Consider the following 19,005-nt stretch of genomic DNA (forward strand, 5'->3'; position numbering starts at 1 on the left):
GTTTGTTGGATTGGCTGTTGATGCTAAAAGCGGCATAGGAAAGAAAGCACTAGCTAAGGCAGTGCAGATCTATAAGCAACAGGCAGACTAACATCAGGCCCCACAATAGCCATCCTAGTTGGGGGAAAAGGTTTACCTCTCTACAAAATACTTAAGGCTGAAACTCCCCAGCCAGAACCTGGGACCTAAATTCATGGGGAAAACTGGAGCTGGTAGATCAAAAGATGATGGCAATAAATAAAGATTTAGAAGACTCACTTATATATTTGGAGATGAATAGTGCGGCATTTTATTTATGATTCCAAATGTCACAGAGATTAAAGAAGAAGATTTAGGAGTGATAATGGTAGAACTGATAGCAGAAACTTTGCAAAGAGACAAATAGGAAATCTTGAATGAATTGGACGAAGTTTATAGAATCCACACAAATTATGCTAGAAGGCACAGATTGCCAAGAGAAGTACACAATGGGTTTGCACGAAAAAAAGTAAGGGACATAATTTACAAGATAATGAGAGATGAATTGATGATCTACAAAGAGAAAGAAATACAAACACCGAAGCAGATCCCAACGAGGGTGAGAGAGCAGAGAAGGGACTACCACTTTTTGACAACACAATTGACCAAATGGGATATATTGTTCAGGTGGTTAGTACCAGAAGGAATGATGGTTTCTTGGCAGGAAAAGAAGATTAAAGTCAACAATTTAGACAAGGCACAGGAACTATATGATCAACTTGTGGGGAGGGAGGAAGAACATAGCAGCAGAGAAGAACTAGAGTCCAAAAGCCAAGAAGAACAACAACAAGGAATAAAAGACAAATCTACAATACAAATACAAGAATGGAAGAAGAAACTAAACTATTGTCAATAAATATCAATGGATTAAACTCACCTGCCAAAAGAAAGCAAACATTTGTAAAATAAGAAGTGGATATAGTGTGCCTGGAGGTACATATTAAAAAGCAACATAGGAAGTGCTTAGAATACCTCAAATTAGGAACACTATATGTGGCATTGGCAGATGACAAAAAAGAGGGATAGCTGCATATATTAGGGAAGAGATAAAAGCAAAATTAATTTATGCTGATATAAAAGGAAGAATATTAATGATCAAAATGATGATAGGTCAAAAACCATTGTTATTAGTAGTGTCAGCTTTGGAATCCTTATTAAAAGCTGCCACACAGCTGCAGAGGATGGAAGGGGGGCTGCTGTTGTTCAAGTAGCTTTCAGTAGACAAAATAGATATATAACATCTTCAAGGTCATTCTCTATTGTGCATCAAGAATTGTAGCTGAAGGGTGATTGGTTCATGTGATTTATGATGTGAGAAAAAAAGGAGTGGGTGTAGGTTGAGTCTTGTGGGAAGTCTGGGAGGAAACTTTAGTTTTGGAATTCCACAGACATGTCAAGTTTCTGTTTTAATAAAGCACTTTGAGATTATGGTTGTCTCGGAGTTACTGATTGGAACGGATAATTTCTGGAACCCTGACCAGAGGTGGTATTCAACCAGTTCGCACCTATTCGGGAGAACCAGTAGCGGTGATTTGGTGTGGCTCGCAGAACTGGTGGCGACCTCTGGCTGGCCACACCCCCAAACCGGGTTGCCCCATCACCTGGTCGCCCGCTTGTCCCGGTTGCTCTCCTAGCTTTCCATACCATGTGGTGGCCATGGGGCAGCTCGTTTGGATATGCACATGTGCAGAAGCCCCGGGACATCCGCCTGCCTGCCCGCCCTCCCGGAGCATGTTTTCTTCCTTCTCCCAGCAGCAGATGCACCTCTTCCAGTCCAGGCCAGCCCGACCTGGCCAGCAAGCAGGTGGGCAGATATCCCGGGGCTTCTTGCCCTCCTTGTCGCCAATGCCTGCAGCAGCAGCCCCTCAGCTGGCTTAGCCAGGAGCCACTGTTCCCAGGTTTCTACTCACCCGTGCTTGGGTGACGCCTCTTCACTTTGCCTGAAGCGGCTGGTCCTGCCCCTCACCCTCCCCTCCCTCACCTGGCCTGAGAAGGTAAGGGTGATGGCAGGGGATAGTGAAGCAGCTGGGTCCCTATCTTCCCCTCTCTCTCCCCCACTCTCTGTGTCTGTGTGTGTTTGCCAGTCATGAGTGGAGGAGGAGAAGGGTCACCTGAAGGGACTGGCTGAACAAGGATCGCCAGCTGCACTGGAAGCATCTCATCGATTTCCATTTAACATCACCGGTGCCTCCAGCTCCAGCCACGCAGAGGCAGACGCATGTGTGTGCGTGTGCCATTCCCACCTACCCACCCTGTCCACGTGCGGCAACCCTACCCCCCAATGTTTTTGCTTCAGCCCGCCCCGTTGCTGAATTTCGCCACCACCACCTCCTTGGTGGCAGCCGATCGTGGGACCTCTATCTCCTCAAGTGCCAGCCTCAGTGTTACTCGCTGAAAGTGTGGAAAAAACACACACACACAGAGCCAAACCAGCGGCAGTCTCAGTAGTAATCCTGGTAGCGGCAGCAGCAGTGGTTTCACCCTGCCCGCAACCACCAGCTGCCTCGAGCTGAAGAAGCTGGCTGCATCGGAAGAGTCGACCAGCTGAACACACAAAACAAGGTGCCTCGGACTGCCCGCAGTTCTCCTTCCTCCTCTCCCCTGTCCTCTTTCAGGGGCTTCCCACCCACCACTCTGCTTGTTCTGTGTGTGGGTCTGGCCGGCTGCCTCTTTCCTACGCTGCCTTCCCCTCAACAATTTTGTTCAGCGCTCGCCCCCTCTCAGCCCTCCACCCCCCTGGTCAATCCCCCACCCCGCCTTAGGAAGAGATGAGTGAAAGAAAAGGGGGTGGGACTGATGCTGCGGAAGACGCCACCCACGAAGGCAGAAAAGGCCTGGGAAGAATGGAAAGAGCTTTTGTGCATGCTCTCTTCTTAGCCCTACCGACTGCAAATTCCCCCTCCTCACCTCTTCTCCTTCCCCCCAGCCCTGCCAGTGTAGTCTGCAAATCCCCCCACCTTCCACTCCATGCTGTTGCAACAGGCCCCCAAATGTTGCAGAGCTCCACCTCACAGCATATTGCAAAGCTCAATCTCTCTCTCTCCCTCCCCCTCACCGCACCATCCCAAACGCCATCGCTCGCCATGCTCCGCATGACAACCAGCAGAAAGCAAGTCAATGCAGCTTTCCTCCTTCTTCAGGTTAGGGAGAGGGGGGGAACCTTCCACTCAGGTGGTTCATGCCCTGTGGAAGCTCCTCTGTTCACCACCGTCCCTTGAAAGTAGTGAAGAGAGCTTGGCCCAGCCACAGCTTTGAGAGAGAGAGAGAGAGAGAGACAGACAGACAGACAGACACTGACACACACACACACACACACACACACAGAGTAGGAAAGAGAGAGGGGAAGATAAGGAGAGGGACACACACACACACACACACACAGAGACAGAGATACAGAGGGGGAGACCCATAGAGAGAGACACACAGAGAGGGGGGAGGAGAGAGAAAGAAAGAGAAAAAGAGAGGGAAAGAGAAAAAGAGGGAATGAGAGAGGAAGGGAGAGAGACAAGAAAGAAAAGAAAGAAAAAAGAGAAAGAAAGAAAAAAGAGAAAGGAAGTGAAAGGAAGAAAAGGGATAGAAAAAGAAAGGGAGAGATGGAAGGAAGGGACAAAGAAGGAAAAAGAAAGAAAGAGAGGGAGGGAGGGAGGAGACCATGAATGAGATATATGGATGGGTAGCTAAATACATGGAAGGAGGGGGAGGGAGAGAGGAAAAAAAGGAGAGGAAGGACACAAACCCTGGCTTCAGAAGACTCTTTGAAGCACACAGCAATCTAGGGCTGGCCTCGGAGTTCATCTAGTCCAACCAGCAGGAGATCTTTACAGACTCATAGAATAGCAGGGTTAGAAGTAAGTGTGTGCATGTGTGTCTCTCTGTGTGTGTATGTATGGCTGTCAAAACTCCAAAACAGGTCAAGTAGCTCTGGGGAGATCAGTCATAAATTAGAACACTTGCTAAGCAACCGGCCATTAAGCGAGGACCACTTGTATTTGGTTTGCTGGTCACATGGTTACCTGGCCACGCATACCCACATGGCCACAAAGACATGCCCACTCAGTCACATGGCCACAAACCCATGCCCATCTAGTCATGTGACCATAAAGCCATGCCCATCTGGTCATGTGACCAAGCCACGCCCACACAGTCATATGACCACCAAGCCACATCCACAAATTAAGCCACGCTCACAGAACTGGTAGTAAAAAAGTTTGAATACCACCACTGACCCTGACAAGTAGTGATATATGCTCTGAATGAGAATCAAGAGGAATTTTATAAAAGTATACATGAAAAAATTATAGAGATAGGACAAAGGAATATTTGTATGATTAGCGATTATAATGCAGTAGTGGGTTTCAAAAATGATTATGTAAGTAATAAAAAAATAGAAAGAAAAAGACAATTCTACCAACAGTTCTTTTTGAAATGACAGAAGAATTGAATTTGATAGATATATGGAGGAATCTAAAACCAAAAGAAAACAAATTTACTTTTTATTTCTATCCACATAAGTCTTGGTCAAGGGTTGACATGGCTTGGATGAATGGGGAATTGGGAAAAGAGATAGAATCAAGAGAAATAATGCCAAACATATGGGCAAACCATAACCCTCTCAAAATAATTTGGAGAGGCCAAAAGAAACCAAAAAGAAGATGGACACTGAATCCACAAATCTTAAAAGAAAAAGAATTTACTCAAAGAATTAAAAAAGATTTAGAGCTATTCTTTAAAGAAAACACAAAACAGCATACATCATTACAGAACTTATGGGATATCATGAAAGCAAGGAATAACAATAGCTTACATGGTGAAGAGAAATAAAGAGAAATGGAGACCACATATTACATTACAGGAGGAGATTAAAAAATTAGAAATTCAATTGCAAATAAAACCACAAAATGATCAAATTAAAGGGGAACTTATTTTAACTAAACATAAATTAAACATTTTAGACCAAGAAAACACAAGAAATTTAAAATTTGTAAAACAAAACTTTTTTGAACATGCGAACAAACCGGGGAGGTAGCTGTCTTATAAAGTAAAAAAAAAAGAGAGAGAGAGAGAGAAAAGGATAGTACAACAGTTGCAGGATGAAAAGGGAATTTACAGCATAATTTGGAAGAGAAAAAAAGGATTATTCAAAATTATTTTGAAGGCCTTTACAAACAAGAAGAATTATTGAAGGATAAAATAAGGGATTATTTGAAAGGGGAAGGCATACTTCTGATAACAGAAGAAAAGAGAGAAATGTTAAACAGGGAAATAACACTAACAGAACTGAAAAAGGCAGTGCAAAAGCAGAAAAATAATAAACTTCTGAGTCCAGATGGACTTCCAGGGGAGATCTATAAAAATATGGGCAAACTGATAGAACCATTAAATGTTGGAAGCGTATAATGATGCACTGATGGAAGCAAGGATATCTGAATCTTGGAGGGAGGCATATATTTCCTTAATACCGAAATAGGGTACAGATAATAAACAAATTCAAAACTATAGGCCAATCTCATTGCTAAATGCCGACTATAAAATATTCACAAATATAAAAGCAGAAGGATGAAAAAGTTATTAAACGTATCCATACATTCAGATCAAAATGGATTTCTACCAACTAGACAAATCAGGAATAATACAAGAATGGTAGTAAATATATCGGAGTACTATGAAGCCCATCCAGAAAAACAAATTTTTGCTCTAATTTTTCTGGATGCTCAAAAGGCTTTTGATAATTTAAATTGGCAGTTTATGATACAACAAATTAAAGATATGAATCTAGGAGACAAATTTGAGAAATTGATAGAGGCAATATATACCACCCAAAAGGTAAATATACTATTAAATGGGGATAGTACAGAGACTTTCAAAATAATAAAAGAGGCAAGACAGGGATGTCCGTTGTCACCTCTACTTTTTCAAATTAGACAAAATTCAGAAATAAAAGGAACTAAAATAAAAAAAAAAGAATACAAAATTATTTTGCAGATGACCTGGTATTTTTCATAGAAGAGCCAATGGAAACAGGAAATATTTTAATACAAGAAATAGAAAAATATGGAGAAGTGGCAGGTCTCAAAATTAATAGAGAAAATAAATTCATATGGTCAGGCAAGAAGGCTTGAATAAAATCAACAGCATTACAGGATAGTAGAAGTAGAGGTGGCTTCGGACTCAGAATGAGAACTTGATTATAATGCCGTAGCATTGGTATGAATTAAGGAATGGGTAAATTTGAACAACAAAAGGATTTTAACTCCGGAAGATCATGACTTACAGATGGGGTGGCACACCTTCTTGTGGGAAAAGAGAAGCAAGAAGCAAACATACTTTTACTGACATCAAATGAGGGTCTCTTTGATACAGATTTGGGGAAAGATTAGGAGAAAACATTATATGAAAATACCTGGCTGGCTATCCACCATGGAGGCAATGATCTACCCAATACATTGGATCTAGGTAAAATGCTTAGGTATAAGGAAATATTAGATAATCAGGGAAAATTAGAAACTAATCAGGAGTTAAAAGACCAAGGCATAATCCCTTTGGCGGAAAAACAAATCTGGTCATGTTGCCAACTTTAAAAGCCAATACAAAAATTTATGCCACCAGATAAAGACTGAATGCACCAATTATCACATTAAACAAGAGGAAAGCCTTCTACACACCAATTCGACCCATGCTTTCTACAATTTTGTAAGCAACAAACTAAAAGACTCAAGGTCTATCCCACCCCTGAAAGCACCTAATGGACCTAAAGACTGCAACGATGACGCCATTAAAGCCAACCTCTTTAACACATTCTTTGGCTCAGTATTTGTAAACAGCAATTGATCATGCCCAATATTTCCTAGTCAAACCACAGACAACTACAATGATCTAATACATATCAATTTTACAGAAGACAATGTTAAAAAAGCACTACGCAATCTAAAACCATCTCTATCTATTGGACCAGACAGAATATATGCCTACTTCTTTAAAAAGCTATCCTCTGCTATAGCCAAACCTCTAAGCATAATCTCTGAAAAATCTTTCAGGACCAGCTCCTTGCCAAATCTATGGTCACTAGCCATGGTCATCCCCATCTTCAAAAAGGGAGACCCCAATCTAGTTGAAAATTACAGACCAATCTCTTCATGCTGCGTCACCTGTAAAGTCATGGAATCAATTATTAACCAATCCATTATCCTCCACTTAGAGACAAACAACTACTCTCTAACAAACAATTTGGTTTCAGAAAAAAACAATCCTGTAATCTGTAACTCAACACTGCAAAAACATATGGACTACACAACTTGATCAGGGCAAAGCAACTGATGCAATTTACATAGACTTCTGTAAAGCCTTTGATTCAGTGGTACATGACAAACTACTCCTAAAATTAAAATCTTATGGTATCTCTGGACACCTGCATAACTGGATAGAAGCATTCCTGTCAAACAGGCAACAAAATTGGGAGTGTCCTATCAAATCCTGTACCTGTCAACAGTGGTGTCCCCCAAGGCAGTGTTCTAGGACCAACTCTCTTCATACTCTACATAAATGACCTCTGCGATCATATTAAGAGCAACTGCGTTCTTTTTGCTGGTGATGTAAAGCTAATCATCACCACCGACAATACTGCTATCCTTCAAAAAGACCTCGACTATGTGTCAGAATGGTCAAACAAATGGCAACTTCAAATCTCAACAAATAAATGCTCTGTCTTACATATTGGCAAAAAAAAATCAGAAAATAAAATACAAGCTGAATTGTCAAGATCTTGTTGATGACCCAAACTTTGTCAAGGACCTTGGAGTACTCATCTCAAATGATCTAAGTGCTAGAGCCCACTGTAACTACATAGCCAAAAAGGCATTAAGAGTTGTAAACCTAATCCTGCATAGCCTTTTCTCCGTTAATATCACTCTACTAACAAGAGCATACAAAACATTTGCTAAACCAATACTTGAATACAGCTCATCAGTCTGAAACCCGCACGACATATCTGATATTAATACAATTGAGAAAGTCCAGAAATATTTCACAAGAAGAGTTCTCTACTCCTCTACTCATTGAAGAATACCTTATGCCACCAGACTTGAAATTTTAGACCTAGACAACCTAGAACTATGCTGCCTTCGGTTAGATCTAAGTATAGTACATAAAATTATATATTGCAATGTCCTACCAGTCAGTGAATACTTCAGTTTCAACCACAACAATACAAGAGCACACAATAGATACAAATTCAAAGTAAACCACACCAAACTTGATTGCAGGAAATACGACTTCAGCAACAAAGTGGTCAATGTCTGGAATACTCTACCTGACTCTGTGGTTTCTTCACCAAACCCCAAAAACTTTAAACTTAGACTGTCTACTATTGAGCTCACCCCTTTCCTAAGAGGTCTGTAGGGGGCATGCATAAGTGCACCACCATGCCTACCGTCCCTGTCCTATTGTTTCTTTTTTTTCTTATATGTATCCATTTCATGAATTCATAACCATGCTTATACTAATACCTGTTATCTTATAATTGCTTTACAAAATAAAATAAAAAAATAAATAAAATAAATAATTATAGTTTGGTGGCCATATCTTCAGCTACAAGTGAGATATAAAAAAGTTGCAGGAGAGTATGGATTTGATATGGAGTTATAACAATTAGACAAAATTTTAATAGGCCTGGCGGAGAAATTTATAAGTAGGATGTATAATTATCTATTAAGATTTGACATGGAAGTAGTAAAAGGATGTATGATAGCATGGGCAAAAAATTTAGGACACAATATAGATCTAGAAGACTGGGAAAAATTATGGACTAAGAATTACACATGAACAAGATCGGCATCTTACAAGGAGAATCTATACCAGATGTTTTACTGTTGGTATTTGGCAGCAATGAGATTGGCAAAAATGTATCCCAATATGAACCCAAGATGTTGGAAATTTAAACAGAACCAAAGTACCTTCTTCCATATGTGGTGGCTATGCCTGGAAGACCAACAATACTGGGTCAATATATGGAGTTGGTTGCAGGAAATAGTGGAATGCCAGATAGAATTTAAACCTGAATTGTTCCTTTTAGGAATAATAAAAGGGAAGTGCAGTAAAAAGACCAAATATAGTAAAAGGGAAATGTAGTAAAAAGACCACATAATAACATTAGCGAGGATTGCATTTGCACAATGTTGGAAGCAAGACAGTATGCCACCAGAGGAATTAGTAATCCAATGTGCCGAAATAGATAAACTCACTCTAGATGTCAGGTGAGTCTCCATTCAAAATCCAAGAAAGAAAACTTTAGACTCCATAATTTAGAGAAAAGGATTTTTATTGAAAATTGATATGTTTGGGACAATTGGTACAAATGGTTGAACAATAGAAACAAGAATAATAGAGATAAGAAAATATTAGGTAAATGAATATAAATGTAAGGTGATTTGTATATGTAACAATGATGTCATAGTGTTGTTAAAAATGGGAATAAGATTTGTAAAATGTGAAAAAGCATAATATAAATAAATAAATAAATAAAAAAGTTCAGTTTTGCACTTTTATTTTTTTTTGTGCCAGTTCCTCTTTTCCTAGTAAATTCAATTTAAGTCCAGTTGATTTTTCAAATTCTTTTTTGTGGTTCTTTCTAAATAGTCTCAGAAAGAAGAGAAAATGTTAATTGAGAAGCAAAAGTCATAGCAGGAGGACGCAGAGGAAACCCCAGAGGAAGAAAGAAAAGGAGACTCAGCCCAGAAAAGGCAATCAAGGGAACTGCCCAAGCAAAGAAAGAAACTCTTCTGGTTATAAGAAACAATGAAAATTGGCACAAACTAGAAAGTAAAGTGAAAAGTTGGGGTTAGAAAAAGGCTGAATGCGAGAAAAGAAAGAAAAGAAAGAAATGCTGCTAAGGAGATCATCTGGTCTTGACTAGTTTTAGGCAAAATTCAGATAGATTAAAGCTGTTTAAAGTTGAGTCTGTGTAACCTCAAGGTTCCCTTCTGTTCCCTTCTCTATAACCAAATCAGAAGTCTTCCAGTTCTCTCAATGAGTACCAGTGAAGCAAAATTAGGGATCAAAATTTCCACACCCAGAAACCTCTTAAACCTATCAGTGCAAAGAATTATATCATACACAATTTCATTGCCTTAAGAAATTGACCCTGGAAGAGGGATTTCCTTGCAACTGGAGTTTGTTTTTACAGATTAGATTACAGATCGGAAGGGACCTTGTAGGTCATCTAGTCCAACCCCCCAACCAAGCAGGAGACCCCACACCATTTCTGACAAATGGTAGTCTAATCTTTTCTTGAAAGTCTCAAGTGATCAAACTCCCACAACTTCAAAAGGCAAGCTGTTCCATTGGTTGATTGTTCTCACTGTCAGAAAATTTCTCCTTATTTCCAGGTTAAAATTTCTCCTTGTTGAGTTTCCATCCATTGATCCCCTCCTCTCTGTGGCAGCCCCTCAAATATTAGAACACATGTCTCCCCTGGTCCTTCTCTTAACTAGACTAGCCATGCCTAGTTCCTGTAACTGTACCTCATGTGTTTTAGTCTCCAGTCCCCTAATCATCCTTCTCTTCTCTGAACTTTTTCTAGAGTCTCACCATCTCTTTTATAGTGTGGTGACCAAAACTGGATGCAGTATTTTAGATGTGGTCTTACTCAGGCTTTATAGAGTGGTATCACTTGATCTTGATTGTATCCCTCTGTTAATGCAATTTAGGATTATGTTGACTTTTTTAGCTGCTGTTGCACACTGTTGACTCATATTTAACTGTTTGTCCAACTAAGACTCCAAGATCTCTCTCACAGTTACTGCTATTAAGCCTGATTTCATCCAGTCTATATGTGTGCTTTTGGTTTTTCTTGCATAAGTGTAGGACTTTACTTTTCTCTACATTGAATTTCATTTTGTTAGATAGGGCAATCTAACAAATTGTCAAGATCCATGTGGATCTTGAGAGTATCTTCTAGGGCAGTGGTCGCCAATCGGTGGGCCTCGGTCCACTGGTGGTCCATGAAAAAATGTTGGTGGTCCACAGAGAAATGTCATCTCCAGAGCACCCCCCAAAGCAATCAATCCAGGTTGCGCAGGAACACAAGGCTGCAACACCTACATGGCCCGCAGGAACCCACCCTGCCCACTCACTCCTTACCCTGCAAACTTGCCAGCTAAGTTGCTATATTTCCTTTTTCTGACCATCAGCTGTTTTGCTATGCCAGGAGATTTAGATTAGCTAGAAAGCAGGAAATCATTGGATTTCTTGCTTTCTAGCTAATCTTTAGATTTTCGGCTCTGCTTTTAATTTTGTGAGTTTTCTTGCAAGCAAATTTTATGTGACAGGCTCAGCTAGCCACTGGCAGATAGATAGATCTCTGAATGAATCTGTGATTCTGTGAGCAATTCAATCTGCCTGCCTGCTTTGCCTGATTTTGGGTAAAAGTTGCTCTCTTTTAAATAAAAAATTCAATATTTATATAAATATTTATAATATTTACATACAAGCCATGTCCAGCCAGTCACATGACTACCAAGCCACACCCACAAATGAGGCCATGCCCACAGAACACGTTGTTAAGAAATTTGAATCCCACCCCTGCCTCTGTGTGTTTGTGTGTGTGAGAGAGAGAGGGAGGGAGGGAGGGAGAGAGAGAGGTTAGATCAGATCTCTCTCTCTCCCACCAACATCAGCAAGCCACCATCAGTCAAATTCATATTAATGGTCCCTGGGATTTAAAATTATGAGTTTGGTGGTCTCTGAAACCTCCAAAAGGTTGGCAACTCCTGTTCTAGGGTGTTAGCTATTCCTCCAAGCTTAGTATCATCTGCAAATTTGGTAAGTCCCCTTCTACTCCCTCACTAAGTCATTGTGATATGTAAAATTATATCTGTGAAAATATAAAGCAATGGTAACGCCATCTTTAACCTCTGTGTTAACCTAAGATAATTTACTGGAATGTTATGTAAGAATTTTCTATTGTTTTGTATAAAGATTACATATTTGGCAGGTTATGCTGACCAATATCATGTTAATGATGGAGATTACTGGAAATGGAAACAGGTAAACTGGATATGGAAACAGATGCTATGCTACAATAACAGGGTTGTTGCATAGGGAGATACATGGCTTGGATAGATTGTGAACCTAAGAAAGGGGCAGAGACTGTATATTTGAACCTGTATATAAATCCCAGCCTGGGGAAAATGTCTTCTGCCATGAGCAGAATTTCCTTTTGCAAAACCTTAATAATAAAGCTCTTGTTTACTGTCTCCATTTTTTTTAATCACATGTTTATGAAGATATTGAAGAGTACTGGGCCTAAGATGAAACCTTGTGGTACCCCACTGCTTACATTCCTCCATGTAGACTTAGACCCATTAAGGACTACTTATTGAGTATGGTTTGTCAGCCAGTTGCGAATCTATCTGGTGGTGATGCTATCTATTCTATGCTTACTAAGAAGTAGGTTGTTGTCAACTTTGTTGAATGCCTTGCTGAATTCTAAGTATATTTTGTCCACAGTATTTCGCTGGTTTATTAATTTAGTCATTATGTTGAAGAACAAAATAAGATTGGTTTGACATGATCTGTTTTTAACAAACCCATGCCGACTGCTAGCTATTACTTTACTTGTTTCTAGTTGTTGACAGATCCTTTTTTGTTGTTGTTATCTTTTCCAGTATCTTCCCGGGTACTGATGTTAGGCTGATTGGCCTGTAGTTTCCTGGGTCTGTTTCCCTGCCCTTTTTTTGAAGATGGGAACCATACAGGGGTGGGATTCTATTGGTTCGGACTGGTTTGGTAGAACTGGTTGTTATGATTCTCCAGAGTTATTGGGCCTCTGGCTGGCCCCACTCCTTTCCACCCACTTCTTTGCTCTCTGCCCAGTCAGTTCCTATCACACATGTGCAACATCATGTGCATATGTGATATGCCTTTAGCCTGTTTTTGCCCGCCCGACAGGCCAGCCATTGCTGTCTGCCTTTCACTGCAGCCCTGCCTGATCTGATGATCTCCCTGGGTGAGTGCAAGCTCCAACAACCTTCCTCCCCACTGCTTGCCTTTTGTTTTGCCCCTTCCCCCACCACCACTTGTGATTTGTCGCCGGTGCCGGTCACCTTCCCCCCACATCACTTGCCTTCCATCGGGGAACAGTGTAGAGGCTTGTGTGTGCTTCAGCCAGGTCAGCATCTGCTTCTCTCCTGCTGCTCCAGCTGGGAGAACGAGAGAGCCTCTCCCGGCAGAGCAAAAAGCTTGCAAGCCCCCTCTCTTCAGGAAATGGCTCCTGGGCAGCAGAGAAGCAGCCTGGTTGAATCCTGTTTCTCTCTGCTGCCCAAGAGCTGGGCCTTGCCACAGCCCTCCCCGGGCTTCCCCTGGCCTCACTAAGCCCTCCCCGGGCCTCACTGAGTCCTTACTGGGCCACCCCAGGCCTCACCTAGTCCTCCCTGGGCCTTGCCAGCCCTCCCTGGCGAAATCTATATGGATCCTCGACTAGGGGCCTCTGGGTGTCTCCCAGTCGAGGAACCGTGCTGGAGGGGGGGTAGGTCTGGACTTTTGGCATTTATTACATGTTGTCACCCACATTTCAATGTCTTTCTCCATTCCTGGCCACCAGACGTAGCTTCTGGCCAGGGATTTCATTTTTACGATGCCCGGGTGTCCTTCATGTAACATGCACAACACTTCCTCCCGTAGTTTTTCAGGAATGATAACTCTATCCCCCCACAGTATGCACCCTTTTGCAATTGACAGCTCAGTTTGCCGGTTTCGGAAAGGTTTAAAAGTCTCGTTCTTATAGTTTTCTGGCCAGCCCCTCCCTACCCAGTTTAGGATCCTGGCCATCAGTGCATTTTTTGCGGTTTCTTTTGCAATGTCAGATGCGGTGATAGGCAGGTTTGGTAATGTTTCAATTTGTAGAGTGGATGTGGTAAGTGCCGGGTCGTCGTCCAGGTCTGGTAGGGGTGAGCAGCTCAGCGCGTCGGCATGGGTTATGGCTTTCCCTGGTCAGTGGACGAGCTTGTAGTTGTAGGCTGCAAGGAATTCTGACCACCGTGTCATCCTTGGCGACAGGATGTTGGGTGTGGCTTTGTTCCCCGCTAGGATTCCCAACAGTAATTGTGGTCAGTAATTAAGGAAAATGTCCTACTGTAAAGGTATTCATGGAAGCGTTTGACCCCCATTGTAGCGGCTAGGGCTTCTCTATCCAGTTGGCTGTAGTTTCTTTCAGCTTTTGACAGCGTTTTGGAATAAAAGGCGACCGGTGCCTCTCTGCCATCTGGTAGTGTGTGGCTAAGTATGGTGCCTACACCAAAAGGCGATGTGTCGTAGGTGACCGTCAGTGGCAAAGTGGCGCTGTATTGGATTAATACAGGTTTGGACGTTAATAAGTCTTTAACCCCTTGGAATGCGACTTCTTCTCATTGGCCCCAGGTCCAGGTAGCTTTCTTATCGAGTAATCTGTGCAGTGGCTCCACTATTGTTGCCTTCTGCAGCAAAAAGACATTGTAAAAGTTAATGAGTCCCAAAAATGCCTGTAAGTCTGTTTTATTTTTGGGTCTGGGTGCTTCTTTGATAGCTCTTATTTTTTTTTCGTGGGGTGGATCCCTGCTTCATCAATGAGGTATCCTAGGAACTCGACCTGATTTGTGGCAAGTTGGCATTTTTCTTTTTTGACTTTGAGTCCTGCTTCTCTAAATCTTCGCAAGACTTCCCTCAGCCAGTCTTTTAATTGCTTTTTGTTTCCGGTGGATACCAATACATCATCAAAATAAGGGACCACCCCTTTTAGTCCTTGTAGAAGGCGCTCCATCAGGCTTTGGAAAACGCCTGGGGCTACGCTGACACCAAACTGCAGTCTGTTGCATTTGAATGCCCCCCTATGTGTTACAATAGTCTGTGCCTCTGCAGTCTCGGGATCAACCAGCAATTGTTGATATGCTTGCGCGAGATCGAGCTTTGCAAAAACTTTTCCTCCCCCCAATGAGTGTAAAAGGTGCTGGACTACTGGAACGGGGTATGCGCTTTGTTGCAGTGCGTGGTTGAGGGTGGCCTTATAGTCACCACAGATGCGCATGGACCCATCTGGTTTTACGGGGGTTACAATTGGGGTTTCCCATCTTGCATGATCGATGGGCTCGAGTATCCCTTGTGCGATGAGTTTGTTCAGTTGCTCATCGATTTTTGGCTTTAAGGCAAAGGAACGCGTCTGGCCTTCAGCCAGATGGGGGCTATATTCGGGTTCAGACTAAAAGATATAGGGGTCCCACGGTACTTGCCTAGTGTCCCGTCAAATACGTCCTGGAACTCCTTCATCAGGCTTTCCTCCCAGTCCGTCTCGGTGACGCTGTTGATTCCTGTCACCTCGACTCCTAGGGGTGCGAACCATTCGAGCCCAAGTAGGCTAGGGTGATCTCGGTCAACGATTGTCAATGGAAGGACCTCAGTATGTCTTTTGAAATTTATTTTGAAGTGTCCAAGTCCAACTACCGGAATCCTGTTTCCTTGGTAGTCTTTTAATGTCAGACAAGAAGTCTTGAGTATCTGTCTGCCTGCCTGCCTGTCTGCCCTCTCGCAGCACACTTTCTTTCTTCTCCCAGCGGATGCACCTCTTCCAGCAGGTGGGTGGGCACCAGGCCTTCTCATGTCCCTTGTCATGAGATGCCTGAAGCTGCTGTGTGCTTTTTTCAGTGTGGCTGGAGTCCAGCCCCACCAAAAAAAGTATACACTATTCTATGTGTCAGGCCCGGCAAATCTGCATAGAACAGGGCAGCGCCGGACCATTGGAGAAGTGGAGCATAGCTGGAGATCAGTAATTTTTGCTGCAAGAAGCCTGCAACTGCCGCGTGTTCTCCAACCCCACCCAAAAAAGCACAACCTGTGCTGGTCCATTGGAGAAGCTGAGCAGCAGTTACAGGGTACTCACACCAAAAAAGGGGCGACTGGAGGAGACTTCTTGCACTGAAAAAGAGGTGGCTGGAGGTGACTCTTTTTTGGTGCCAGAAGCCTCCTCCAGCTGCCTCTTTTTCAGTACAAGAAGCCTCTCCCAACCTCATGGCTGCTCTCCTCCTCAGAGGAGGAGAAGAGGCAGAGAAGAAGTGCGCATGTGTAGCAGCTGCATACGCAGTGTGCATGTGCAGCAACCCTGGGATATCCATCCAAGCTGTGCCATGGCTGCCATGTGGTAGGGAGAGCTAGGAGAGCGACCGGGGCAAGTGAATGACTGTGCGACTGGGTCGGGGTGTGACCAACACCAAATTACTGCTATCGGTTCTCCTGAACCAGTGAGAACCGGTTGAATACCATCTCTGCTTAGAAGGGACCTTGGGGGAAACGTATACCATTTCAGAGAAATGACTGTCCAGTCTTTTCTTAAAAACCTCCAGTGTTGAAGCACCCAGAACTTCTGGTGGCAAGCAGTTCCACTGGTTAATTATTCTCACTGTCATGAAGTTTTCCCTTAGTCTTAGTTTGCTTCTCTCTTTGTTCAGTTTCCATCCATTGCTTCTTGTTTGCTTTCTGGTGCTTTGGAAAATACATTGCCCCTCTCTTTCTGGCAGCCCTTTAAAAGCCTGTTGCCTATCACACTCTTGAGCAAAGCATGTAAGCCATTTCCTCCTTTCAGTGGTTCATGAAAGTACACCTATAGTACATAGATAATAAAGTCGAAAAAAGGTGAACAACATTTTTACAGAACTATAGATAAGTTGAGGCTGGGTGTGACAAGGAATGGCTGGGAGGGGAGGGGCCATGAGACGCACTCCTTGACATGAGTGACATTGAGTTGGCCATACCCGCCCAGTCACATGGCCACCAAGTTACGCCCAGCCAGTCACATGACCACCAAGCCATGCTCAGTCAGCAAGCCACACCCACCCAGTCACATGACCACCAAGCCACACCTACAAATTAGGTCCCACCCACAGAACGGGTTGTTAAGAAATTTGAATCCCACCTCATAATTTACGCCCCTAATGCCAATCAAAAAGAATTCTATAAAGCTCTATATGCTAAAATCATTGAACTGGAAAGGAAAAATATCTGTATTATAGGGAATTTTAACACTGTAACAGATTATCAAAAAGATTACAATGGGGGAATAAGAAGGGAAGGGGAAAAAAGAAAAGAGAGCTACCTAAAATTTGTGTAGAAATGATTAAAGAATTAAATTTAATAGACATATGGAGAAAATTAAACCCAGATAAGAGACAATTTACCTTCTATTCAAATCCCCACCAGTCATCGTCGCACATAGATATGGCATGGATGAGTGGAGATTTAGTAGAAGAAGTGACAGAAGTAGAAATTATAGCAAACTCTTGGGCAGACCACAACCCTCTTAGAATCAATTGGAAAGGTAAGAAAAAATCAAGGAGAAGGTGGACTTTAGATTCTCAATTATTAAAGGATGAGGATTTTATAAAGAAACTTAAGGAAGAACTAACTTTTTATTTTAAAGAAAATAATAACCTAGACACAACTATCCAAAATTGATGGGACACCATGAAAGCCGTCATACGGGGAATTATAAATATCTTACACTGCATAAAAAATAAAGAAAAACATGCTCAACAAAACAATTTATATCAAACAATCAAGAAACTAGAATCCGAATTACAGGACATGCCACAAAATGTTAAATTACAAGAACAATTGATTCTCTATAAACATAAACTCAACTTAGTTGAACAGGAAGAATTGATTAGAAACTTGAAAGTAACTAAGCAAATATACTATGAACAAGCAAACAAGCCTGGTAGATGGCTGTCTTATAAGCTCAAAAAAGAGAAAGAGAAAAGAACCATCTACCAACTACAAGATGAAAGTGGAAATTATCAACATATAATAGAGAAGAAAAAAGAGATTGCACATAAATATTTTGAGAAACTGTATAAGAAAGAGAGAGTAGATGAAGATCAGATAAGGGAATATCTAAGAGGAAAAAGAACTCGAGAAATTAACGATGAGATGAAAGAATTTTTGACGAAGGACATATCTATGACAGAATTAAAACAAGCAATTAGAACTCAGAAAAGTAAAAAAAAAACCAGGCCCTGATGGCTTCCCAGCAGAATTTTATAGAGTGGTAGAAGAACAAGTGGGACCAATAATGGTGGATTTATATAACGAGATATTATTATCTGCTAAAATGCCAGACACGTGGCGAGAATCATTAATTTCGCTAATCCTGAAGGGGGACTCAGATGCCAGAATGATACAAAACTATAGACCAATTTCTTTGCTGAATGTAGATTATAAAATATTTACTACCATTATTGCTACTAGATTAAAGAAAATTCTGAATGATTACATACTTCCAGACCAAAATGGATTTCTCCCAAATAGACAAATTAGGAACAATTTAAGAATAATAATGAATAGTCTGGAATATTATGAAGCCCACCTGGAGAAACAGGTAGCCCTTGTTTTCTTGGATGCTCAAAAGGCTTTTGACAACCTTAATTGGCGATTTTTGATTCAGCAAATTTATGACATGAATTTCGGCATCAAATTTGAGAATATTATAACAGCAATTTATTCAGTACAAAAAGCAAATATCATAATAAATGGAGAAAATACCCAAACTTTAAATATAGAGAAAGGAGTCTGACAAGGTTGTCCACTGTCCCTTCTGCTCTTCATATTATCATTAGAAGTACTATTAGAAAGAATGAGGCAAAATCCTGAAATAAAAGGATTGAAAACTAGAAATGAAGAATATAAACTGTAAGCATTTGCAGATGATATGGCTTTTATTATTGAAGACCCAATAGAAAAAGGACAAATATTAATTAAGGAATCAGAAAGATATGGAGCGGTGGCAGGATTGAAAATTAATAGACAGAAAATGAAACTTTTAGCAAAAAAAATTAACAGAACTACAAACAATAGAATTAGAAAGAGTACTCGGACTTCAAACAACAAGAAAAATTAAATACCTGGGAATATGGCTGGCAGCACACTGTAAAGCGATAAAGGAGAATAATTATAATAAGCTATTACAAGAAACAA

The sequence above is a fragment of the Notechis scutatus genome, chromosome Z (genome assembly GCF_049901735.1).
Source record: "Notechis scutatus isolate UNSWTSFEM ecotype Mainland chromosome Z, rNotScu1.2, whole genome shotgun sequence".
In the NCBI taxonomy this organism is placed as follows: Eukaryota; Metazoa; Chordata; class Lepidosauria; order Squamata; family Elapidae; genus Notechis; species Notechis scutatus.